Source organism: Crotalus tigris, unplaced genomic scaffold, assembly GCF_016545835.1.
Source record: "Crotalus tigris isolate CLP2741 ecotype Arizona unplaced genomic scaffold, ASM1654583v1 scf7180000018124.1459596, whole genome shotgun sequence".
Classification (NCBI taxonomy): Eukaryota; Metazoa; Chordata; class Lepidosauria; order Squamata; family Viperidae; genus Crotalus; species Crotalus tigris.
The window spans coordinates 903,076-929,465 of NW_024096836.1; the positions used below are offsets into that span (position 1 = coordinate 903,076).

Consider the following 26,390-nt stretch of genomic DNA (forward strand, 5'->3'; position numbering starts at 1 on the left):
CCAAAAAGAAACCCCCCTAAAATCCAAGACAAAGAACAAGAAAACGGCAAAGCCCTCCTCCCATACATAAAAGGCACCACAGACAGAATCAGTAAGATCCTCCATAAACACAACATCAAAACAGCATTCTGCACAAACAGAAAAATATCCACCATCCTTAGAAACCCCAAAGATAAAATTGAATTAGAAAATCAAGGAGTATACGAAATCCCATGCACCACTTGTCCCACCACATACATCGGACAAACCAACAGAAGAATAAGTGCACGCATTGAAGAACATAAGAACTCAGTCAAAAAAGAGGAACCAACATCTTCCCTGGTCCAACACCTTAAAGCCACAGGACATGAAATTGACTTTAAAAATACCAGAACCATTGCCAAAAGTGAACATTTTAATAACAGAATAATCAGAGAAGCCATCGAGATAGAAAAACGCCCACACAGCATGAACAAGCGAGATGATACCTCCCGCCTACCAGCCATTTGGAAACCTGCCCTTATTGACAAACGACTCCCTAACCCCAAAATCTTAAACCCCTCTGCAACTCAGACTAACCTGAGCACAACCAAACAGAACACTCCCCCAGCCAATCAGAGCACAGCCAAGCCCCTAACCATTCAGAACACACCTCCACCCAATCAGAACACAGCCAAGCTCCCATCCAATCAGTTCATACCCTCACTGGCAGTTAAAAGGAAGAAACAGCTAAAACCACACATTGCTGCTCAAAGCAAGAAGCTAAAAACACCAGCCTGAAGATGACGAATGTGACTTCGTCGAAACGTTGCCAAGACACTTCCAATTTTACGCGGGAGAAAACCCGAACAACCAAAGACCTATATACAAATACCCGCGAAAACCTCAGAAAACAAATATATATATATATATATATATATATAGTATGTATGTGTATGTATGATATATGTATGTATGTAGTATGTATGTAGGTTTTATATATAATATTATATATATATATAGGTTTTTAGGTTTTGCTAACAAAGAATGAGAGAATGGTATAGCTATTTCGGGTTCCTTATTTCTTTCTCCCACATATCTGGGCTGACAGGGTGTTCATTCAAGGTAATATATATATTATATATATATAATATATATATTATATATTATAATATATATATATATATATATATATATATATATTAAACTAAGGCGTTTATGTCTTCCTACACAAATGCTGACCAATTTACGGCCGACAAGTACAAACACACATCCGAGGAATCGCCTCCACTGTCACCCACTCCACCGACGGGTAGGCGGGGGAGGGGGCCTGTTTTGCGCATGATGACGAGACCAACCGATGACGAAGGTAATAACTGCACAACGCATGAACTGCGGACAGTTAAATAAGCTTCGGTCCGCCCTCTTTCCTACGAGGCGCGGGTGACATGCCTCAAGCGCCACTTCCGAGTGTCTTTGGCGCCCTCTCTTTGGTTGGTGTAGAACGCTTGTTGACTCAGACATTCAGTACATGAGACTCAACGGAGACCTTCTATACAGTAATAATAATTGAAGAAATCCAGCACTGCTGTCACAACCGATCTCAATTACAGCAGGAGCGCGCACAATCGCCTCTCCGAAAAATATGAATGCGAACTGCAAGCTGCAATTCTTATTAGTGCTGATGATGCTACCTAGTTAGGGTAATGAAATGTCTGCAAGAAAACAGCACCATTTGAACCCTGAGCTACAAATATTCTCCTTTATTGATATGAATATTTCTTGGCTCATTTTAAACTTAAAAAAACTAATTCACAGTAATCAGTAAAATAAATTCCTAGCTGATATTTTCTTTCAAGAAAATCAAACATCTTGTCCGCGAGGCAAATTAAAGATGGCTTCTCTAAGGAAAAACTAGCTGCTTTTTTTTGTTCATTCAACATTATCTATGATTTCCTATCTCTATGGTGTTTTACCATCATGGCATAGTGCGCACGCTCGCTCGTTCTTCTCTATCCTTAAACCGGAACTATGGGGTTGCTACGGAAACGGGTTAGACGCTACTCGACGGCTTGGAGAGAAAGAAAGCGCGAACGCGCCTGAGGCAGGCAGACCAAAAATAGGAAGGTGAGAAATTTCTTGGCGTTCTCAGCTCCGCTTGTTTAAATGGGAAAAGATTGTATGCCCCCCTCCTTTTTTGATTGTGAGATTTACTTTTACACATACGGTTTGTTTACTATTATGGGCGCAATTCCATTTCTGAAGATGGCCACGGCGGTTTTTATATATTTATGTCTCGCTTGTGAAGTACATCTCTTTTTTCCCTACATTCCGTTCCCAGTATAATGGGGGAATTCTTACGATTTCATTTCACAATAGGAGACTTAAAGATAGACATGGGTAGCTATAACCTAGTTAAAATTTGACGTTCAGTAAATGTCTATGAAGAAAACAGACATTTTGACACCTGTTACCTTCTCTGTAATATATATATCTATATTAAGGGAACTACAGCCACTGGAAAATATCACCTGATGGGCCTGCCAGGGGAAAAAATCGCAATCTATGATTAGACAGTTAACCTGTTTCATTTTGTGTTGTGCCTTCAGTCAGTTTTGATTTTGGGGAATCAATCAGGTAAGTCCCTGTATTCTTGGCATCATTTTTAAAAGTGGTTTGCCACTATCTTCTTCCTAGGGCTGATACCAGTTTCTAGTTTGGTCCAGGCTTTAAACATTCCATCAACTTGGATTTTTTTATTAGGACTATCCAAAGTGTCATAATAGAATCTACCTGAATATGACATCAGGCTAGATAATACAAAAGGCCAAGGAAGATCTAATGATCTATGTAGATTTAATCTAATAATACAGATTACAGTTATTCCATTTGGTTATTTTGTTCAGTAAAGTACAAATTAATTTATCTATGAATTGCTGACCCATAGATAAAAATGGAAATCTACTTTCATTTAGCTAAAAGAATTCAGTTTTCATTCACAAATCACAACTTAAAAAAAATAAGTTTTCACTTTATCTTTTTCACAATACAAAGATATCCATCTTGTCAGTGTGGACAGTATGGTCAAGATTTCCCCATTTATTTAGGTCTCCCTCTTAGACAGCAGAAGAGACTCTTCTAATCCTGGCAGTATATTATATATTACTGGCAGTTAACCATCACTTTCTTCACCCTAAAGTGACCAGGGATTTCAAATCATGTTTCTATAAAATGTTTTGGAACGTTTTTATACATAGCTATTGAGCTGAAGTAGAAGATGTTTGGAAATAAATCATATATTGAGGTTTTGAGGAGAAGCAAGCTGACATGGCATGCATCATTGAGACCTGAGTGTCTCTAGAAAGGGGGGGGGGGACACGTTTGAAGATATATCCAGCTGATTTTGGATTTGGCAAAATCCAAAGAGAATCTCTTTTGGCCTTCAGAGACCTTGCTCTGCAAGTTTCTAATTGTGAAACTCTGTTTCTGAAGCTGAGCTTACAGAATCAGTTAGGATTATTCCTAGTATACAAGCCTTCCTGTTGTGTGACAACTTTCAGGCCTGAACTGCTGAAAGCTGTCTCAGGGCTGGCAGAGGAGTTCCCACATTTATGGTTCTGGGAGACTTCAATCTTTGGGTTCAGTCTTGAAAGTGGTCCAGGAATTCATGACCATCATGCCAGCAGATTATCATGAGTTCGACTCAGGATAGTGATCACAGACCAGATCTGATTTTCTTGTTAGAGCAATGGCAACATGGCCTGGTGGAGGATTTAAGATTATCCTCCTTATCATAGTCAGATCATGTCCTGGTGTCCCTGAGATGTTCTTATGCCAACTGATGGACCCTAATAGATTCCAGAGCAAATGGGGGATATCCTGAAGGTGTTGTTTGTACGGCCCTGCCAAAACCTTGGTAATGGCCTGGAATCTAGGGACGTCTAGAGCAGACATGTCAAACACAAGGCCCATGGACCGGATCCAGCCCACCATGTGGTTCCGGGGATCTACTCTGGAAACAGCGAAGGATTGGCCCTCGGCACCTCGACCCAGCCCAGGCCGACCAGGCACTGATCTGCAACCTGGTTGCGTCCATCAAAGCGAGAACATGCTCAGCCTTAGATCCATGGGGCAGCCCTCGAACCAGCAATAGGTGCTCCTGCACCGCCCTTTAGGCGTGCGTGCAAGAGGCTGCAAGCAGGCGGAGTCGGGCGATCCTGCTGGCTGTCTTGCCTTGCAGGCTGACTTCACCCAGGATGCCGTCACTGGTTGTCTCCTGTGCGCACAACCAGGGGGCAGAGCAGAGGCAGTGGGGCAGCTCCTCACTGGTTCCAGGGCTGCCCCATGGATCTAAGGCTGAGCGCATTCTGGCTTTGATGGATGCAACTAGGTTGTGGATCAGTGCCATCCCCTCCTCCCACCAGTACCTCCATGGCTCACTTGCTGACCTAGCCTCACAGCCACAAGGCTTCCCTTTCACTGGGACCGGCCCCGCCCACCTTCGTGGGATAGCGATGACCAGCAGCAGCATGGACACTGGCAACGCTGGCAATCTCTCCCCCTCCCATCACCCTTTCCTGAACTCAGAGGAAGGAAAGAGATGAGAAGGGGAAGGAAGGAAGGAGGAAGGAAGGAAGGAAGGAATGGAGGGAGGAAAGGAGGGTGAGAGGGAGGAAAAGGGAAGGGAGGAAGGAAGGAACGGAGGAAGGAAGGAAGGGTGAGAGGGAGTGAGGGAGGGAAAAAAGGGAGGGAGAGAGGAAGGGAGGGAGGAACCAAGGAAGGAAGGAAGGGAGGAAGGGAGGGAGGAATGGAGGAAGGAACAAAGGAAGGAAGGGTGGGAGGGAGGAAGGAGGAAGGAAGGAAGGAAGGAAGGAAGGAAGGAAGGAAGGAAGGAAGGAAGGAAGGAAGGAAGGAAGGAGAGACAACTTGGTTGGAGATGCCCCAGTTCACACAGTTCTGCTTCAATCCTGTATCCATTGAGACTTGGGCTCAAAGAAGAAAGCTATTTTGTGTTCTCTTTTGTCACAGGCAGGACTTTATTGGCAATCCAAGTTAACACTGGTATTCTTGAATTGTGAACTCTTAGGAAAGTATTCCCTCCTTGTATGTTACAAACATCCATTTCCAGTGGGGAAAACAGGCCAAAGCAGAGTTGGGGGAAATATTTTCCTTTACTATATTTCCAGTCTGAATTAGATCATGGCAGGGTTCCTGCAGGAGAGCTCTTTTAAGGATTATTTATTAATAGAAAAGCAACTAACCTACCTTTGTTCCTAAATGCTAAAACTGTTTCACGTAAAAAACGGAGGAGCTCTGATCAACTATCACAGCCCCATTTTGACAGTTTTGCTGTACTGGTGTCTGTGGACGCCCGCACTAAATGCAAGCACGGGATAAACTGAGTCTGGTTTGTTCTCAGTCTTTTAAGTGGCCACAGATTACTAGCAAAAGTGACATTTGATCACAAGGCAAGGAGGCATCGAGAAATGTTTCCCCTTTTGCATTTGAACATCCAAGAAGGGACAGGAAAGGAGAAAGGGAAAGAGGAAAGATAAAAACAAAGAAGGAAAGAGGGGAAGGAAGAAGAAGGAAAGGAGAATGAAGAGGGAAAGAAAAAGAAGAAAAGGGGGAAAGGAAGGAAGAAGAAGGAAGAAGGAAGGAAGGAAGGAAGGAAGGAAGGAAGGAAGGAAGGAAGGAAGGAAGGAGATTAGAACGAGAGAGAGGGAGGGTCTGAGGGAAGTCCTGGCCATGAGCAGCCCTGCTGCCCTTTTGCCATCCTCTTGTCCCCTCCTCCTGATCTCTCCTGGTGGTCTCCCATTCTATTGCTGAGGATGCTTTGGTTACAAAGCTGAGTCTCCTCACAGGGAGAGGAAGTGGCATCCCTCTGACCCACACATTTTGCACTTCCACACACACCATGAACAACTTGACCAAGAAGAGTTGAGCCAAGAGTGTCATGCAGTGGGCCTGTTCCAGATCACCTGTTCTTTCCTGGGACAGGGGTTTTTGGGTGATCATCTTTAGGGCCATGGAGAGGAATTTGTTCAACAACTGACAAACTCACTTGGATTCGTTCTCAGTTATGGAGCAATTCCATATGAGATACCTGGGACAAGGTCATGCACAGTTATCTGGGAATTGTTTGACCCTGAGGAAGTGGAAAGGGTCCTTGATACTGTTAGCACCATCACTTGTCAGTTAAATCCTTGTCCCTTCTGAATGGTGAAAGCCTCCACAACCGTGACTAGGAGGTGGGTTCAGGCAGTGATTAATATATCATTACAGGAGGGGATATTCTAAGAGCCTTTTAAGCAGGCCCTGGTTTACTCCCTCTTTAAAAATATCACTTAATCTCACCTACTTGGGCAATGTTAATCCTGTTTCCAATTTTCCCTTTTTTAGGGAAGGTGGTGGAAAATATGGTTGCCTGGCAGCTTAAAAGATGAGATGGATTATCTGGACCTCTTTCAGTCAGGATTCAGGCCTGATAACAGGACAGAAATGGTATTGATTGCACGTTGATCTCTGATGAGGGTGAGATGAAGGTAGTTCAACCATCTTCACTCTCTTTTATCTCTCAGCAGCCTTTGATACCATTGACCATGGTATCCTTTTGGGTTGGTTACTGGATCTGAGTCTGGGTGACACAGTTTTGCTCTAGTTCAACTCCTTTCTCCAAGGCTGGTCCCAATCACTTTTAATAGGGAGTAAGAGATTCAGCCCTCAACCACTATCTTGTGACATGCCACAGGACTCGGCACTTTCTCCACTCCTTTTTAACATCTACATGGAACTTCTGAGTGAGATCATCAATCACCATGGTTTGAAGTATCTGCAGTACGCTGTGATGCCCAACTCTATATTTTCACCCCTGGTGACCCAAGTGATGCTGTTGCTGCTTTTTTGTGGTTCCTTGGATGGGAGACAACAGGCTTTGCATAAACCCTGGCAAGACCGAATGGGTTTGGGTGCATGTAGCCCATGATCTGGAACTTTATCATCTTTAGTTCTCAATGGAGTGACACTACCCCAGACAGATCCCATCGGTAATATAGGGGTTCTCCTGGATTCACGACCTGCTTGAGGAGCGGGTAGAAGTCATAGCTAAGAAAGCCTTTGTGCAACTTTAGGTTGTATGCCAGTTGCGGCCTCTCCTAGACTAGAAGTCGCTGTGCTCAGTCATTCAAACTCTGGTCATCTTGTAGATGGACTGCTGCAATGTGCTCTCTATGCAGCTACCGTTGAAGAGCATTCAGAAGGTACAGCTGGTGCAAATGTGGTGGAACAGGCAGTTCTTGAGGTCCAAGGGTGACCTATTTATGCCATTGCTCCATGAGCTTCATTGGCTGTCAGTTTGCTTCATGGTGCAATTCCAGGTGCAATTCCAGGTGTTGGTAATCATGTTTACCAGTGGGTCAAGTAGCATGGGTCCAGGCTACTTGACCCACTGAAATTGGCTTGCCCTACCCATGCTAGCAGAAGAGGTATTCTGCGGACTTCATCAATCAAAATATTCTAGCTGGTGGGGTCTGGGACAGGAGTAGGCAACCTTGGCTCTTTTATGACTCGTGAACTTCAACTCCCAGAATTCCTGAGCCACCCGGCTCAGGAATTCTGGGAGTTGAAGTCCATGAATCATAAAAAAGCCAAAGTTGCCTACCCCTGGTCTAGGAGAAAAGCCTTCTCTGCCCTTTGAAACATCTTGCCCCCTGGAGTGATGTTGGCTCCAACCCTCCTGACCCTCTGCAAGAGCTTAAAGACTTGGCCCTGCCAGTTGGCTTGAGGCTCCAATGGAGGGGTTTCACATGGGAGGTGACTGACAGATTACTCCCTCCCCATCTTTTAATTGGAGGTCAGTAATTGGATCTTTATAGTATTTTATTTATGTCTTTTAGGTTTGTATAGTTTTTATCTTTTTAAGATGGTAAGCCACTCAGAATACCCTGTGGCAAAATGGGTGGCCAATAAATTTTACAAATAAATAAATGTGTTGATGTCTGCATTGAACATCTATTTTCTTCTGAATCTCTGTTTATCTGGAATTCTATTTTTAAGCAATGTACTTGCAACCTGCCAATAGATGATTTATTTAAAAAGCTGTAAGCTTGATTCACACATTAGCTACATATTAGCTTTGGCTTATCATGTTATGTGAATCCACTATTCTGATTTATAAATTATAGTTTATCAATTATATATTGTATAAACTAAATATAATGTTTGTATTCAATAAATCATTGTTAAACAAGCCATGATTTCATACATATGAATACAATCACAATGTGTCAATACACATATAGTCAACATCAACATTTTATGAATATTATTCATGAAAATGCTTTCAGTGAAAGAGATTAAGTTATCAGTATGAAAACAAAAGCTTAATTAACAAACGTCCTTTTGTTATTGAGTATTTAGGTTTGATATGTAGCCAAGAAAATGTAGGAATTTGCCTAGGCAGTCATCAGGAATCAAGACTGACTTAAAGCCCCTCCACCCCAAAAAACAAACCTCAATCCACTTATTCAACTTGTATACATATTCACAATTATTTCTTACTGAGTTCAGTATGCCTGAATAGAAGTATCTTTTATGAGTAGGATTGGCAAATCATAGTCTTTAGATTTCCAGAATACTACAAAGTTATACAATTAAAATTTAGAGACAGAATGGTTGGATTATAAGATTATGATTTTTTATTTTGTAAGGAGGGACATTAAAGACAAAAATGTGAGATTTCACCTATCAATTTTTATTTTAATAGTGATGTTCCTCTTCCTACTGAGCAAAACTAATTTTTGCTGATTCAATGAAATTGTAGTGTCTTTGGAGCATACCCTCTGAAGCTCTCAAAGAGAAAACCTGTTTAGGGAAAAATATAGTCATGCCAGAGAAAAATAGTTCCACATCTCTGTGTTAGGGCAAATGGGCTCACTTATGACGTATCACAGTTCTAGTATATTGTTAGGTCATTACATATGCCTGGGAAACAGAATGTTTGGACTTCAAAGAACCAATGTATTTAGTTGCAACTGAGTTTCTCTCTGCCTTCTCTATAATATAATCTTTCATTTTTCTCATGTCCTTTTCTCTCCTCTCTGATTACCTTTCCTTTTCCCTTCTCCCTTTCCTTCTATTTTACATAGAGTGGCAAGCCTGCCTCTAGGGGATCAATTCTGCACAACAGAGCACAGCAATGAGAGGACAACAAAAGCTGCAGTGATCCTGAACGTAAGATCATTTAGAATTAATAGAACTACTAACAGAAAAGCAAATTGAAACTATCAGTACCCTTGCTGCAGAGAAGATGTTAAATAGAGCTTATATGATAACAGTTATAACAGTTTGCATGCAGCATTGCATCTAAAGTTTCAACTCACTATGCCATTTGAATTCAAAGTGAATTATATGTTGAATCCCTCTAATTTTGATAAAAAGGATACCTGAAGATATTTACTTTGAGTTTCACATATGATAGTGATTAATAGAAAAATACAGAAAATTAGTAGAGCATTGCATTCTGAAAGAATCTGTATAACAGTTCTAGAAACAAGAGATCACATATATTTGCTGCTTAATCAGGATTGTATTATAGGTTCAGAAAAAAAACTTTATTTCAGCACAGGACCTACATAACTAATATCAGATTGCCATTTACCTGAGGTAGAATGGATGATCAGATTTCCTTCTGAAAAGTACAGGTAGTCCTTGACTTACAACAATTCATTTAGTGACCATTCAGAGTTACAACATCACTGAAAAAAAGTGACATGACCATTTTTCACACAACTTTTCCAGCATCTCTATGGTCACGTGATCAAAATTCAGATGCTTGACAACCGACTCATATTTATGACAGTTGCAGTGTCCAGGGATCATGTGATCCCCTTTTGTGACCTGACAATCAAAGTCAATGGGGAAACCAATTTCACTTAACAACCATGTTACAAATTTACCAACTGCAGTGATTTACTTAACAACTGTGGCAAAGAAAAAGTCATAAAATGGAACAAAATTCACTTAACAAATGTTTAACTTAGCAACAGAAATTTTGGGCTCCATTGTGGTTGTAAGTTGAAGGTTGTCTGTATCAGTCTACTATATTCCAGTCTACTATTCTCGACAGCAAATAGAAACACTGTGGTAGGAAAGAGGGAGAAATGGCATGTTATATAATATGGTAATTCAGATGCTGTTTCTAACTTTGGGGTCTGAGTCAGATTAAACAGGCACTTTTGCAGACTGAATTGCTTCCAAAACTATGGATTCAATCCTCAAATTGAATCAGTCAATCCTGAATATCAGTATTCTTAGCTGATCCAGGTTACCCTGCCCAGATAATAATTAAACTATTGGTTAAACAGCTCAGTGAATAAAGTTGTTCTGATTTTCTTATCATTGTTATCATTTTAGCATAGGTTTAAATTTAAAATTCCAAATGCTTTTCTTGGCAATCATTCATTGTTTTTAATCCTAGAACATCTAGGAATGCAGTAATATATAACAGAATAATCAAGCAATCTAGATGCTTCAAACAATACCTTTTCAAACAATCAGTATTGCTTATTGTTTTCTTCTTTCAATAAGTGCAACACTGCTTCATACATTGCAATTACTGATTGTTTTTCCTTGTTGCTTCTCTACATTTGAAAATGTTAACTCCATCCAAGCACAATATTTTTGGTCTTCCCTAATTCTTGATCCATTCACTGGTTTTTCATACATTTGTTTTGCAAGTCAATCTTCATTTAGTCTGTCTATATGATTAAACTTTTTCAGTGTATTTCTTCTGTATTGCCCATATATGTTTTGTAGCTATATTTATTCAGTATTCATTAATTACTGACCTTATATCTTCTAGATTTATTAGACATATTAAACTAAATATTCTCACTACATTTAGTTTACTTTTATGTTTAGTCTGCCATACAATTACTCCTGGTTTTTTGATGTTCTCTGAGTTTGCTTCTCTTCACAAGGAAATTCATTATCAGACTAGGTAGCATTTGAAGTCCATGGGGAAATGCGGTTTGTTAGTTGTTTATATGTAGTAGCTTGTCTTACCAACCTCAATTGGGGTATAGTTTGTTCCTTACTTGCTTTTGGAGTGGGGTATTGTTTCTTTCTTGATTGTTTTTGTTTATCTGGTGCTGGTTCTTGTTTATCTGAGGTATTAGTAAATAGGTGTGTAATAAAGAACTACATGTTTAGTTCTGTTTTGATTTTTGGTTACTTCTTTTTTTAATAGTTTGTAAATGAGGTTTATCTCAGTGTTTCTGTTAATGGCTTATTTATCAGTGCCATGCTGCTAAGAATTCTCTTGTGTTTTTTTATCTTGCTTAGTATAAAATATTTACTTTTCTTGCTGAAACTGATTAAATTTTCAGTGTGTTATAAGGTTAAGGAGATTTCATAATGTCTTTTTGTTGCCAGTGTGTGTCATGGTTCTGTTCTCTCAATTTTCTGCCTGGTTAGTTGTGGGTTTGGGGATGTTGTTCAAGGTGCTGATGGTAACCTATGCAGCCCTAGATGGCACAGAACCTAGATATTTGTGAGTCCATATGTTTACAATTAATTAGTCAGAATATTAGTTGGATAGCTAGTTACTTAAAGAGAGTTGGCATACTACAGGTTCTATTTATTATACAATGTCATTTTATGGAATCCAGTGGACATGGCTTCTCTGTCACTGTGCCTACCCTGTGGTAGTCTATATCTGAGTTGTAGTTTCCAGTTGCTGTGTTTGTTTTTAAAATATATACAGTATATTGTTTTAATCGTACTTGTATTTTAGTGAGTAGGCTGCCAAATTGATTAACCGATTGAATTAATTAATTAATTCTTTCCAGACAGATTGCTTCTCTAAAACAGTGGCCCCCAACTTTTTGGGCACCAGGGACCGGTTCCATGGAGAGAGTTTTTTCCACAGACTGGAGCGGGTATGGTTTTGCGTGCTGCCTGCATCCCACAGATGGGGCTTCACTTGTTTGTGCGGCCCAGTTTCTGGCATGCCACGGCCTGGTGGTGGTCCATAGCCCAGGGGTTGGGGACCCCTGCTCTAAAACATTATGTAAAGAGATGTAAGGCTCTGTTTGTCAGGATGACCTTGAGCAGAATTGTTGTCTGATTTCATTGTGGGAGACGCTGGTAAAAGGAAAGTCAAGTTTGAAAATGGTCTAGATTGGAATGATAGCTGCAGAGAAAAAACATTTTTTATACATATTTATAGGAGAGACAATCAGAAAGAAACTAGGAATATTGTTAACTATTCCATTCTAACAAACTCCCTTTTCTCTTTCTCTCGTCATCCTTCATGTGATCTAGAATGGGGCATATGCAGACAGTCCTATGCTTTCCAATATACTGTATACCCATGGACAAATGCAACAACGCAACATGGAAGATCAGAAATACATGCACATACATAGATTTGTGATGGGAAATTCACCCAAGAAACACCACAATCTTGGAGAAGATACATGCAATCATTTAATTTTCCAAAGCTAGCAGATTACTATGAGTCATTAATCATTAATAGAAGATCTCAATAGTGAATGGTATTACCCAAGATAATCACAAGACATAGGTATGAACACATTATAGGCACATAGCAATGGCATCACTCATGAATTAGCTAACCCTTGAGCTTTTCATGTTTTAATTTTCACAATGGGCTTATCGACAGGTGGTGCATTTTCCATGGATATTTTTTTCAAAATTCAAGGGCCAGCTTATCTACAGATCGGCTTATATATGCATATACATGGAACATATAGGTATTTTAAAACATAAAACCAGTGGGATACTCCATTTGCTACTTGGTTCTCTATCTCCTTGCACAAGCTGCACAGCTAACTGCAGATTCTGATCCTGGTGACTATTTGGGAGTTAGTAAAGTTGGAACTGACCTTGGAGGTCATCTAGTCCAACCCCCTGCTCAGGCAGGAAACCCTATACCATTTTGGACAAATGGTTGTCCAGTCTCTTCTTAAAAACCTCCAGCGTTGGAGCATTCACCGCTTCTGTAGGCAGGTTGTTCCACTGGTTAATTGTTCTAACTGTCAGGAAGTTTCTCCTTAGTTCTAGTTGCTTCTCTCCTTGCTTAGTTTCCACCCGTTGCTTCTTGTCCTGCCTTCAGGCGCCTTGGAGAATAGCTTGACCCCTTCTTCTTTGTGGCAGCCCCTGAGATATTGGAACACTGCTATCATGTCTCCCCTCGTCCTTCTCTTCATTAAACTAGACATACCCAATTCCAGCAGCCTTTCCTTGTATGCTTTAGCCTCCAGTCCCCTAATTATCTTTGTTGCTCTTTTCTGTACTCTTTCTAGAGTTTCAACATCTTTTTCACATCGCAGTGACCAAAACTGGATGCAGTATTCCAAGTGTGGCCTTACCAAGGCATTGTAAAGTGGTATTAACACTTCACGTGATCTTGATTCTATCCCTCTGTTAATGCAGCCTAACACTGTGTTGGGCTTTTTGGCAGCTGCAGCACACTGCTGGCTCATATTTAGGTGATTGTCCAATAGGACTCCGAGGTCCCTCTCACAGTTACTACTATTGAACAAGGCACCCCCTATACTATATCTGTGCATTTGGTTTTTCTTGCCTAAATGTAGAACCTTGCTTTTTTCACCACTGAATTTCATTTTGTTAGATAGCGCCCAGTGTTCAAGTCTGTCCAGATCCTTCTGTATCTTAAGCCTGTCTTCTGGAGTGGTGGATATTCCTGCCTCATCCAAGTCGTTGATAAAGATGATGTTCATTGATTCGTTGTTTGATTATCTTTTCCAGGATCTTCCCAGGTATTGAGGTCAGGCTGATAGATCTGTAATTTCCTGGGTCCATTTTTTTTCCTTTTTTGTAGATGGGAACTACATCAGCTCTTTTCCAGTCCTCTGGTAGTTCCCCTGTGCTCCAGGATCTTTGCAAAATATAGTTCAGTGGTTCTGAGGATCACATCTGCCAGTTCCTTGAGAACCTTGGGGTGTAATCCATCTGGTTCTGGCGATTTGAACTCCTCTAGACAGGTGCTCACTTACCATTTTCTTGCCTATCTTAACTTGTGTTTCTGTTCTGTTTTTTATGGCACTATTTTTGATAGGTTGGTCTGTTTTTTCCCTTTGTGTAAAGACAGATGCAAAAAACGAGTTAAATAGTTCTGCTTTCTCCCCGTTGCTTGTCACCTTCTTGCCACTTTCACCCACTAATGGACCAATCGTTTCCTTCACTTTATTCTTGTTTTTTACATGATCAAAGAAGCTTTTTTTCTTATTTTTGACTTTGGTCGCAAGTCTTAGTTCATTTTGAGCCTTGGTTTTCCTCACTTCATCTTTGGAGGCTCGGGCTATTTGCTGATATTCTGAGTGGCTGGAACAGTTTCCCCCCTCCCATTTCTGGGGAGGGCTGACCTAGTGGTGACAATCTCCAAGCATTTTTCCCTAGCCACATCCACTTGTCATTGCCTCTGGCAATTTATTGCAACAGTATAATTGAATTGTCTTTCATTGGGAGTTGGTTTCTCTCACCTCTACTACCTACTAAGAACCTATTTGTCATATACTGTGTTTCACAGTTGTTTTTGGCAAGGAGCTCACATACTGGTCTCTCCAGTCTCTGCAGTCCCACACTGGGCCTCAGCTCCTAACCTGTTCTAGACCCATTTCTCAGACTTGTTCTGAAGGGTCTCAGGCCTAGTTCCTTCGAAAAGTGTCCATATTGATTTTCCAGCCTTTACTGCCTGGTACAAACCCATTCTCAGACTTGTGCTGAAGGGTCTCAGACCTAGCTCTTTTGCAAGGAGTCCATACTGGTTTTCCAGTCCTTACTACCTGGTACAACCCATTCTCAGACTTGTTCTGAAGGGTTTTTCAGGTCTTACCTGCTGTGCCAAGAGCCATACTGGTTTTACCAGTTTTCTACTGTTTTTTACCTTAATACCTTACTTCTTGCTTTCTTAGACCCATTCTCAGACTTGCGCTGAAGGGTACACAAGCAATGGCTGAAGACAAGCAGCCTCAATTAGTTCTGGCACCCACTAGTCCTCCAAGTAAAAGGAGACGCAAATCTCCAAAAGCGGAGGCAGCCGGCAAAGCAAAAGCAAAGGCTTCATCCGGCAAAGCGCTATCCAAGACAGTGGAAAAGGAGGCCGCTAGGAGACATCAGGCCCTAGAGAGGCAGATATCCAGGGCTCAAAAGACAGCTCCATCACAACATGTGCAAGCTGCATCTGAGACTTCTGAGACTTCTCCTTTCAGCCCTCAGGTAACCACAATTGCATAGGTTTATAGGCCATTGTCTCTGGAGGGTGGGTCTCAATCTCGACCCATTAGTCCCATGACATCTAATCCTAGTCCAACCTACTCCATCGGCCACGTTCACACCCACGGCCGCTGGTCTCTGTCCTGAGTTGTCATAGACGATTGTGCCGGAGCAACTCCAATCCATGCTCACGCAGGTATTAGAGAATCTCTCATCCCTACAGAAATCCCAAACTCCGACACCCTCCCAGTGTCGGTCTACCACCCCTGATTACGCTTATTCCATTACTTCCGATCAATCCTCACAGAGTGGGGATTCTTATTCGAAAACTGATGAATCACGGGGGACAGCTCTATCAGACGATGAGGATGCTCCTCAGGAGCCCTCCCCTTTTGTAGGACTCTTTGATCCCACTCTATTCAAGACCATTCTAGCCAAGGTCACGGCCACATTCCAGATTGTCCCAGAACCAAACCCACAACCCACCCCTTCCACCAGTCAGTCTTCAAATCCTCTGTTTGCTGAGCCCACGGTGACTCAAAGACATATTCCTTGTCCTCCATTCTTTGCCAACACAGTAAGAAAACAGTGGACCAATCGTGGGGTTTCTCCTGTCCCAGGGTCCTCTGACAAAAAGCTGTTTAGCGTGGCGCCATCCTTAACCAACCTCCTGGAGGTTCCGACTGTGGACACATCCCTTACTCCCATTTTGTCAAACTCCACTATAGCTGGAAATATGGCGGAGGCGTTAAGACCGGAGGAGAGGAAATCTGAGTACGCACTAAGAAGGGTGCATCAAGCATCAGGGTGGGCGGTAAAGGCTTCCACGTCAGCCTCTTCTCACGATCTTCTATCACCTGGCTCCGGGAGCTTCAGGGCATGATCCTGCAGGATCAGGTACACACCCATCAGACATTGGGTAAGTTATTAGCAGCGGTGGAATAAACAGCCGATGCCATTTGCATGCTGCCTGATTTTCAGCCAGAGCGATAGCAGCCAATGTTTCTACCAGGCGACTGCTTTGGCTGAAGCAATGGCGGGCGGATCTAAAATCCAAAGGGCGTTTGGCCACCGCTCCTTACTTGGGTGGAAAATTATTTGGGGAAGCCCTGGAGCCATACTTGATAGAAAACAAGGATAAGAAAAAGGTACTTGCTCACCAGGCCAGGCGATCAGACAGGAAGTCTGCTCCCTTTTATCACCGTCAGGAATTCTGGGACAATACCCAGGGTTCTAACTGGTCACAACCCAAACGTTCATTTCCTCCAAGATCAGACCGTCAAATGGAATGTTTTGGACCCAAGCCCAGGCAACAACAGCAGTCTAAGCGGCCCTTTCGAGGCGTGGGGGGCTGTCCTTATTGGAGAAATTAGTGCTCCAGGGAGGGACCCCCCCCATAGGCGGTCGGCTCTCCCTGTTCTCTCAGAACTGGGGGTACATTACCACCGAAGCCTGGGTTTTGTCCACCGTCACCAACGGCCTGAGTTTTTCTCAAAACCGGCAAACCAATTCATTTCTTGTCCAACACCTTCAAACCCGTCAAAACAGGCTGTCATGAAGGAGGCCATTTCCCATCTTATCGAAATAAAAGCAGTAGAACTGGTCCCTCCCAATCAGAGGGGGCGAGGGTTTTATGCAATCCTCTTTATAGTTCCAAAGACCTGGAGAGAATGGAGGGCCATTCTGGACCTAAAAAGGTTAAATTCTTATCTAGTATACAAAAAATTCAAAATGCAAACCCTGCAATCTATCTTGGCCAGCATAAGAAGGAATGATCTCCTGACGTCCATCGACCTCATGGAGGCATACCTACATATCCCAATATTTCCATCACATCGCAGCTTTCTCAGATTCTGCTACAGATCTTATTGCTATCAATACAGAGCGCTTCTGTTTGGTCTTTCATCCACCCCGAGGGTATTCACGGAGATCTTGTCGGTTATGGCAGTGTACCTCAGACTGCAGTCCATTCGGATCCAGTGTTACCTGGACGACATCCTCATCCAATCAGTGTCGGTTCAGACTGCGCAGTCAGAGGTAGCCCGTACAATAGAGGTACTCCAGAACCACGGATTCTTGGTGAATTTTCTCAAAAGCCAACTGATTCCATCTATGCGGCTACTTCATCGGGGAGTAGTGATAGATACGTTGCATGGTCTACCTGTCACCAGACCACATAGCCAGTCTCAGGGCCCTTGTCCGCCAGGTGCAATGCACCAGGACAGTTCCGCTTCTCACTCTCTCCCGGCTCTTAGGCAAGATGATCTCTTGCATCACCATCGTAACTTGGACCAGACTACATTCAAGAGCCCTTCAGTGGTTCCTCCTCCCCTTTCAGAGGCAAAAATTAACATCCTCCAACAAGCAGGTGAGCTTGACCCCTCTGGTATCGAGTTCACTCCGATGGTGGTGTTCTCGAGCCATCAAGAAGGGCTTGAAGTTCAGGGAGCCATCACGGATCATGCTCACCACGGACGCCAGTCTCTTCGGCTGGGGGGCTCACCTCCAGTCTCAGATAGCCCAGGGGAGATGGTCCAAGGAGGATTTGAAACACAATATAAATTGGCTGGAACTCAGGGCAATTCACTTGGCGTTGTGTCACTTCAGTCACAAGGTGAGAGGCCAGCACATTCTCGTCCTCATGGACAACATAGCAGCCAAAGCCCATGTGAACTGTCAAGGGGCACCAGGTCGAGTTCTCTGATGACGGAAGCCAGACTGCTCTGCTCTTGGGCAGAGGTCAATCTGTCCTCGATAAAGGCAGATCACATCTTGGGGGCAATCAACCAGCAGGCGGACGCTCTCAGCAGGGCAACGGTGGATCATTCAGAGTAAAGACTGGATCCAGCACTGTTCCTAGCAATATCTCACAGGGTAGGCCACCTGGTTCTAGACTTATTTGCCTCAGCAGCAAACTCCCAACTTCCAAGGTTTTTCTCTCATTTTCTGTCCCCAGGGTCGGAGGGGGTAGATGCCCTGCACATTCCGTGGCCCCGGGGACTTCTTTACACCTTTCCTCCGCTCCCTCTACTTCCAGCCGCCATCCACAAGTTTCTGCAAGAGAAGGCGGAGATTGTCCTTATAGCCCCTCATTGGCTGAGGCGCCCATAGCTCGCTGATCTCAGGAGCCTGTCAGTATCGGTTCCATGGAAGATACCCCCGGACCAAATAGCACTCAGTCAAGGGGCACTTTGACATCCCGACCCTCAGTGGCTACAGTTAACTGTATGGCGATTGAGCGGAGACGTCTGATTGAGGAAGCTTATCCTCCAAGGGTCATTGATATGATCCAAGTGTCTAGATACTCATCCACTAATAGAGTTTATGACTCTATTTGGAAGAATTTTATATCTTGGATGTCCAAGCATCATGTCCAGTTGTTATCTCTCACGGTGCCTCAGGTGCTACAGTTTTTACTGGACGGGATGGATAAGGGTCTGTCTCCTACTACTATCAGAAGACAGGTTGCGGCTTTGGCCACGGTTCTTTCTTGTGACGACTCTTCCTCACTTGCACACCATCCGGTAATCCGTTCCTTCATAAAGAGGGCAATTAATACTAGACCTCCAACGGTTCATCGGTACCCCTCTTGGGATCTTTCAAGAGTTTTGCAGGCCCTTACCGGGTCGCCTTTTGAACCACTTCTTTCCTGTGATCTCAATCTCTTATCTATGAAGGTGGCCTTTTTAGTGGCAGTGACCTCGGCCAGGCGCATATCTGAAGTGGCTGCCCTCTTGGTCAGGGAGGATCTCTGCCTGTTTTGCCTCAATTGCGTCATCCTACGTTTGGATCCCACCTTCATTCCTAAGGTGAACTCTTTGTTTCACCGGTTACAGGAGCTGGTGTTGCCGAGTTTCTGCCCTAGTCCATCTTGTGACTTGGAATGCAGATGGCACACCTTGGATGTTCGCAGGGCACTACACATTTACATTAAAAGGATTGCTTCTTTCCGTAGGTCAGAGGCACTTTTCCTCTCTTTCAATCCTGCCTCTATGGGGCTCAAGGTTTCTTCTTCCACTATTGTCAGATGGATTAAGGCTTGTATTGCCAGGGCATATCAATCGCAGTCTTTAGCCATTCCTTCATGTATCACGTCTCACTCTACTTGTAGTGCTGCCACCTCTGCGGCCTGGGCCACGCAGGCGCCCATTGGCGACATCTGTAGGGAAGCGACCTAGTCGTCGCCTCCCCCATTTATCCGTCACTATAAAATTGATAGCTTTGCCTCTGCTGGTGCTGCCTTTGGCCATAGAGAATTACAGAGGGTGGTGTCATCTCCTGCATCACATGCCCTGTCTGTTACCCCCCTCCAGTGACAGGCAGGCTTTGGTATGTCCCAATCCATGGATTATCCATCCTTATACTGGAGAAGGGGCGTTGTCTTACCTGAATGCCTTTTCTCAGCATGATGATGGATAATCCACTCCCGCCCTTTACTGATTATTGGGCACTGTGGCAGGAGTCTGGAAACCAACGCGTCTGGCTTTGTCTGTTGCTTCACCTTCATCGGAACTGGGTAAACGTGACCCAGCAAGAGGCGTGGCTATCTCTCAGTCTTAGTCTAATTGGGTAGAAGGGACTTCAGGAAACCCAATCTGTGGATTATCCATCATCATGCTAAGAAAAGGCGTTCAGGTAAGACAAAGCCCCTTTCATCTCTGTTAGTGAGAATTAGATCTAAAATGGCTAATCCCCTAATTCCCTGCTCTACTTTTTGGCAGACAAAGTTGTCTGCTAGGTTTGCTAGGAACTTGTTTGATCTTCCACTTGGTGCAGAGTTTGTTTCCCAGTTGATATTAGGGTAGTTAAAGTCCCCCATTACTATTGTGATGTGCTTCCTACATACCTTATTTACCTGACTAGCAAAAAAGTTCATCTATTTCCTCTGTTTGGTTGGGTGGCCTGTAATATACACCTATGGCAATGTCATTTTTCCCCCTTTTATATTGACCCAAATGCATTCAAGACAGTTTTTATCATTGTGCTCTATTTCTGTAGAGATGTAGTTATTTCTTATATAGAGAGCAACTCCACCTCCTCTTTTATTTGTTCTGTTTCTTTTAAATAATTTAAATCCCTCTAGCTGTGTGCTCCATGTGTGGGTTTCATCCCACCATGTTTATGTAATGGCAACAATATCATATCTGCCCCCATTAACCTGAATTTCTAGTTCACCCTGCTTGCTGTTCATACTCTCTGCATTGGTATATAGACATTTGAGTCCTTTATGACTGGCCCTGTGTTTACTTTCTACATAACCTGTGTGGTGCCTGAGTTCCCCTATTGTCTTACCACCTATTTGGTTAGTGCACTTTGTGTGGCACTCACTATTAGAGGCTTGATTTTGCTTGACAGCAAGGTTGGTTTTCTTGTCCATACACGCATCTACGTTACATGCATTGATAGCCCTATAATTTTTAGATTGCCAGGGACAGGGTTGTTCTGTATCAGTTAATTCACTGTCCCCGCTGTTTAGTTTAAATTTTCCTCCAGAAAATTTGTGAATTTATAGCCAAGTAACTCAGTCCCTTTCTTTGATGGATGCAAACCATCTCTTTTGTACATCTTTTCATTGGACCAGCTATAGACATCGTGACTAATATATCCAAAGTCTTCCCCTTTACACCACTCCATTAGCCACATATTGAATTGTGCTATGCACTGGCCTTTTCCATTTTGCTCCTTATACACTGGTAAAACCTCTGAGAAAGTAAGCCTACAGCCTATTCTGCTAAGTTCCTTCCCCAAGCTCTGAAAATCATTCTGCACAGAGAGTACATCTTTTTGGGACAGATCATTAGTGCCAAGATGTACGATAGCTTCCACATCACAGTCCTTGCTGCCATTCTTGATTATTTTAGAAATAAACTTCTTGTCCCTACTAGCACCTGAAAGACACCTGACCTCTTTCGAAGCCTCTGTGTCCTTTCCTAAATTTACATCCCTTATAACTGAATCATCTACCAGAAGGTAGCTTCTCTTTTTGGATGCCTTTCTGTTCTTGCATGACTGATGTGTAATACCTGATTCACACTTCTCCCTGTCGAAATCTAGTTCTTCATCTCGGACCTCAATCCTCTGCTTATTTGAGTTATCTTCACAAATACTTTTACCTGTCTCCTTAATGTCTCTATTAAGGTCATCAAGGGCACTGTAACTGTTGTGCAGGGACACAGCAAAATCTTTGCGTTTATGGTTCACAGCTCTCACCCTGCCAGATCCCATGGTTATCCATACTGCCCTTCTCCTGCAGGATCTTTGTGGTAGAGGGAGCTGGTAGCATGGAGGCTTACCAGAGTAGAGGGGCTGAACTGGACACCTAATTTCTGTCTGAAGAGCAGAGATTACAGACCCTTGCTCCAGCCAATTAATCACTGGGACAACTCACTACAAGCCTGGGGCCTTCCACTCTGGTTTTCAAAGCTCCCCCTAGCTTAAATGAAAAAAAAATTCTCACCAGCCCACTCTCCTTCTCTGAAGGCTTCCTCACCTCACTTTCCAGTGCACCTTCTACAAAAGGCAGGCTAAGTGGAAGTCATTGTTCTGCACACACACAGACATACACACACTATTCTGAGCTTAGGGACTTTTATCCACATCCAAGCTGTCAAGCTACCTTTCATGCCCGGGCTTGGTGAGAAGGACCTCTCCTTCAGCATGCTGTGCTGGACCCTGACAGCTGTCGGGTAGAGAGAAGGGCAATCAGGGACAGCTTTGGAACCAGAGTGGAAGGCCCAGGCTTGCAGCGAGTTGTCTCCGTAGCAAATTGTCCCGCAGCAAGATGGCCAGGGGAAGATGTCTCATTTCAATCCATGAAGTAATGTCAGTGTTGTCTGCAGTAGCACCACCTCTTCCTTAACCCAGTTCAGTAAGCACTTGGCATTTATCATCTGTAACCTCATCCATTACCTTGAATGGCACCAGAATATTGCAAATAGGGTGGTAATAGGTTAGTGATGAAGTGGATAGGGATGACTCAGAACCTGTTTGTCTCCCACAGAACTTCAGGCATAATCCAGCTCCAATTAACTCTTGTAAGTTGGTTCATGCAAATCAATTTGGTTCATGCAAATGTTTGCATATGTATTGTGTATATGTATTTTTGCAAATATTTTCTGTTTTTCTTTTGTGATTTGATTCCTCAGGTTATCTTATACTCTTCCCAATGCTTAATTTTAAAGGATGCAAATCCTACCTCATTTTCACATCACTGTAGAGATATGTGACTTGTTGGCTAGTGATGTCTATAATGAAAAGGGAAGTAAATCTAATAGAATGAAATAATCACTTTGCTTAACTGTCTGCAAGTGAGTGATTAGGACAGTGGTGGTGAACCTATGGCACGCATGCCAGAGGCAGCACTCGGAGCCCTCTCTGTGGGCACACGAACCATTGCCCCAGCCCCGCCTCCTCCCACAGCCCCCTCCTCACCAGCAGCCCCAGGAGGAGAGTCGCCCCTGGACATGGCCCACGCAAAGCAGCAAAGCTAAGGACATGGTAGCCGGGCAGCGGAGACAAGACTCCGCCCTTGCTCCCCGTCGCACACAGATGATGCTGCAGGGCAGGGGCAGAGGGCGTGGCTGCCATGGCTCTGCCGGGCTGCCTGGGTGATCTATGGCGGGTCGTGGAGGTGGTGGGTGGCACAGCGGAGCGGGGACAGGGATGGGGGGTGGTTTTGGGGCACTTGGTCTCTAAAAGGTTCGCCATCACTGGATTAGGACATTGCTATCAGGATAGGAATCAAGAAGCAAATTTAACACTGGAATAGTTTTGTCCTAAAAATGTATATGGGTGGACAACATTTCAATTCAGAAGTAGCAAAGACTTTTAGATGCATTTGAAAAGCAAATAGTGAGCTGCAGCTGCCTGCTATAATTGCTTCCCAAGAATTCTTTTAGGATCCAGTAGCAGCATTTACACACATCCTGCGAAATTAAGTTGGCAGTAGAGTCAGTGCTTTGCTTTACATTTCTTTAAAAAAAATAAACAATAAGAATACTAGCAGCAACAAAGAAGGATATTGGGAATATCATCCCTTAAGGGTCAATTAAAAGTTATATAGTTCTTGTAAAGTAAGAGTAATTTTTACTAAAAGACCAATAGATATGAACTGTGAGGTGAAATGGCTGTGACATGGTGTGACAAAAATATTAGCGGCAGTTAGATTGTTAATTAGTTGATTATATTTATCCCTGTCCTTTTATCAGTCCAGCTAGCTAAATGCAATTTCTTCCCAGTTTCCTGGTTTATAGCAATATAGTCAAAGATTAAATGAATTAAAAAAATATTTCTATCTCATGCTACAGAGATATGAGGGAACACTGCCACCCAATTTCCCCTGGGGTCTATACTCAGAGGTCTTGGCTGGTGCCAAACTCTAAACCCGGCTAAGCACATCTCCAAGAGGTGAACCCCACCTCCTTCCAGAATCAGTCAGTGATGCATGCCAAATCAACTTGTTCCTCCTCAATGAGATCTTGGATAAGGGGAGCCTTATTATTGAGCAATCTGGCATTCAGCAGCCAATCCAGTGCCTCCAAGGGTATCCTGTCCAGGGTCTGGGAGTGATCTCAGGAGCTTGGAAGATGCACATTAGAGGCATCTTTCCCTGTAATAACTTGCCCCCTGAATGCCTTAGCAGCCCATGTCTTTCACCACTTCAATTCATTAATCTCTTTAAATAGTGTCCCAGAACTTGATTTGTTGTAATTTTTTTTCTCTTGTCAGAAGCTCCTTCAAAACTTTAAGATATCTTTTTTGTAAATCCAAAATTAGAAAGTTATCCAAGTCACTCTTCTGATTTTTTATTTATATATCCTTTTAATTATTATGATGCCAGCTGGTTTTATTTGTAAATCCAATATAGCAATCCATATCATTCTGGTTTAGAACATAGAGTAATAGTATTGGAAGGGAACTTGGAGGTCATCTAATCGAACTCCCTGCTTGAGCAGGAGAGTCTATACCATTTCAGATAATGGCTGTTCATTCTCTTCTTGAAAGCCTCCAGTGATGGGGCACCCACAACTTCCACTGGTTGATTGTAATCTGTCATTTTTAAGTCTACATTCAAAACAGACTCCATCTCAGTTTTGTCCAGTGAAGCCTGTTCCTCTTCTATAACCTCTTTTAAATCCATTTTTATGATAGCAAGCAATCTTAAAAATAACTTCTGAGTGCATTCTGCTCAGATATCCTTGAATTCATCCAAAGTTAAGATATTTTATTCCATATCTCTTTTTCTTTAATTATAATCTTTAGTTCTTTTTTAAAAATATATTTTATTGATTTTTTAACATAAACACCTTGTTGTCTGGTAAACAATGTGTTATCTGGGTTTATGTTTACAAGGTAATCACTAACAGTTTCTACATTCCAAAGTCCACATAATAGCTTTGCTTGCTTCTTCCAATAATATTCTCTTTGCAACCTTAAATTAATACAATTCTTATTAATTTGATAGATAAAATTAAATATAAAGATTTTTCTAAAATTTCTACCAACAATAATCACATCAATATCATGCTTCTTTTCTGTCTGGTCATCTTGGTTGCCTCGTTATGAATCCTGTTTACAATTCTTATTTAAATTTATTTTCCCTACAACATTCAAACCATTTCTACTGGTTACAATTTTTCCAGAGTTAATTACCTTAAAGTATTTAAATCTATTTTTTGTCTTAAAAAATAAGTAAGAAAATGACACAAAAGAAAAACATGGAAAAAGAAAAGATGTGAGAGAGAAAAAGAAAAAAGAGAGAAAAAATAAAAAATAATATACTACTTAAAATACATATCTAAAACATTTTCTTTATATTGATCATCCCAAACATTTTTATATTTCTCACATCAAAAAACAAAATAAAAAAGAGAAAAGAAAAAATACTGTCTTACTTGGAGGGTTCATCCGTCTTAAACTAAAATCTTTCTATTTCTTCAATCATATTCAAACAAGTGTTTAATTTTTAAATATTCTCCAGCATGATGAGTGTAGAATCCACCGGTGGGTAATCTCAGCCTTCCTGCTCAGTTGAGACTAAGTCAGAAATCTGCCATGCCTCCTTCTGGGTGGATCTTGCCCAGTTTTTGACTTAGTCTTAGCTCAGCAGGACGCAAAAAAATTTGGCTCCTCTGAAGGATTAGTTTAGACTACTTAGTTTCTGATTTACATTTCGAATTTGATAATCAATTTGGCCAATTCAAAGACTGATTCTAAATTTTTTCTTCACATTAGTAACTCTGAATAAGTGGCAGGCTCAGGTTACAGCTGACTACAGCCCCAGCTCTAACGAGCCTCGTGGGCTCCATTGCAAAGACCTCCGCACTGCCGGACTTCTTCTCAGTGCGCTACAGCTGATTCACGGATAACCGCGCTACAGCTGATTTTTTCTGACAACTTGCCTGGCGATCCCGGGGAATCCCTGAGAGGCCGTTTGGTCTCAGCCGGTGTTTCCCCTCACTCAGAGGCTTCCCGCAGGTCGCTGGAGGTTCAGATCACAGCGGAGGTTGCGCAACATCTTCAGGAAACTGCAGGTGACTCCCCGGTTCCTCTCCGATCATGGGGAAGAGCCTGAGCAGCCAATTTAGCTCCCTGGGGCGTTATAGGAGCTGGGAAGGTCCATCTTGCAGCCGTTATTTTTGGCACGAACGCCATTTTGGACACTCAACAAGGCACAGGCGCCATTTTGAAACTCTTGTAAGGCGCGGCCGCCATTTTGGAAGCCTCCTCACTGCTCACTTCCTATGCTCTGCCCAGGCTTTCCTATTTTCTCCTGCCATAACAGGCAGGGATCTGGGGGACGTCATTTAAGGCTCTGATCGCCTCAATATAGACTCAGACTCAGTGAGGCGATTGGCACTTTGAGGCCTTCATAGCCTCAACTCTCCTGTTCTAACAGGCCTTGAGATTCTGGACAGATAACAGATCCTCTGGTCGCTGGTTCATAAAATTGCAAGTCTTCAATACCATTCTGCTTAAAACCATAAGAGTCTGTAATTGAGAATTGCTATCATCTTCATTATAATATATATTTTCACAAACAGTTTACCTTATGAGGGGGAATTTTGGTCAGACCCCACCTGTCCCATCTAGCCGGTGTGGCGCTGTGCCACAAGGTCTAGCAGACAATTTTAGATAATTGCCTGGCTGTCTACCATTGCTGTTGTTCAGAA

The 26,390-nt window shown here is 42.7% G+C and overlaps 1 protein-coding gene across 6 annotated transcripts in view; it reads left to right on the top strand.

Annotated features, from left to right (window-relative positions):
• Positions 1-1,917: 1,917 nt before the first annotated feature.
• MARCHF10 (membrane associated ring-CH-type finger 10) overlaps positions 1,918-26,390 on the top strand; it is a 126,894-nt gene continuing 102,421 nt past the window's right edge. The window contains exons 1-3 of one of the 6 annotated variants that reach the window (XM_039348181.1): positions 1,990-2,085; positions 6,361-6,503; positions 9,105-9,189. The gene's annotated coding sequence lies outside the window, so the exon portion shown is untranslated. Of the gene's footprint in view, positions 2,086-6,360; positions 6,504-9,104; positions 9,190-26,390 lie in introns of all 6 variants that reach the window. The other 5 variants (XM_039348182.1, XM_039348184.1, XM_039348185.1 and 2 more) reach the window with 5 other exon arrangements.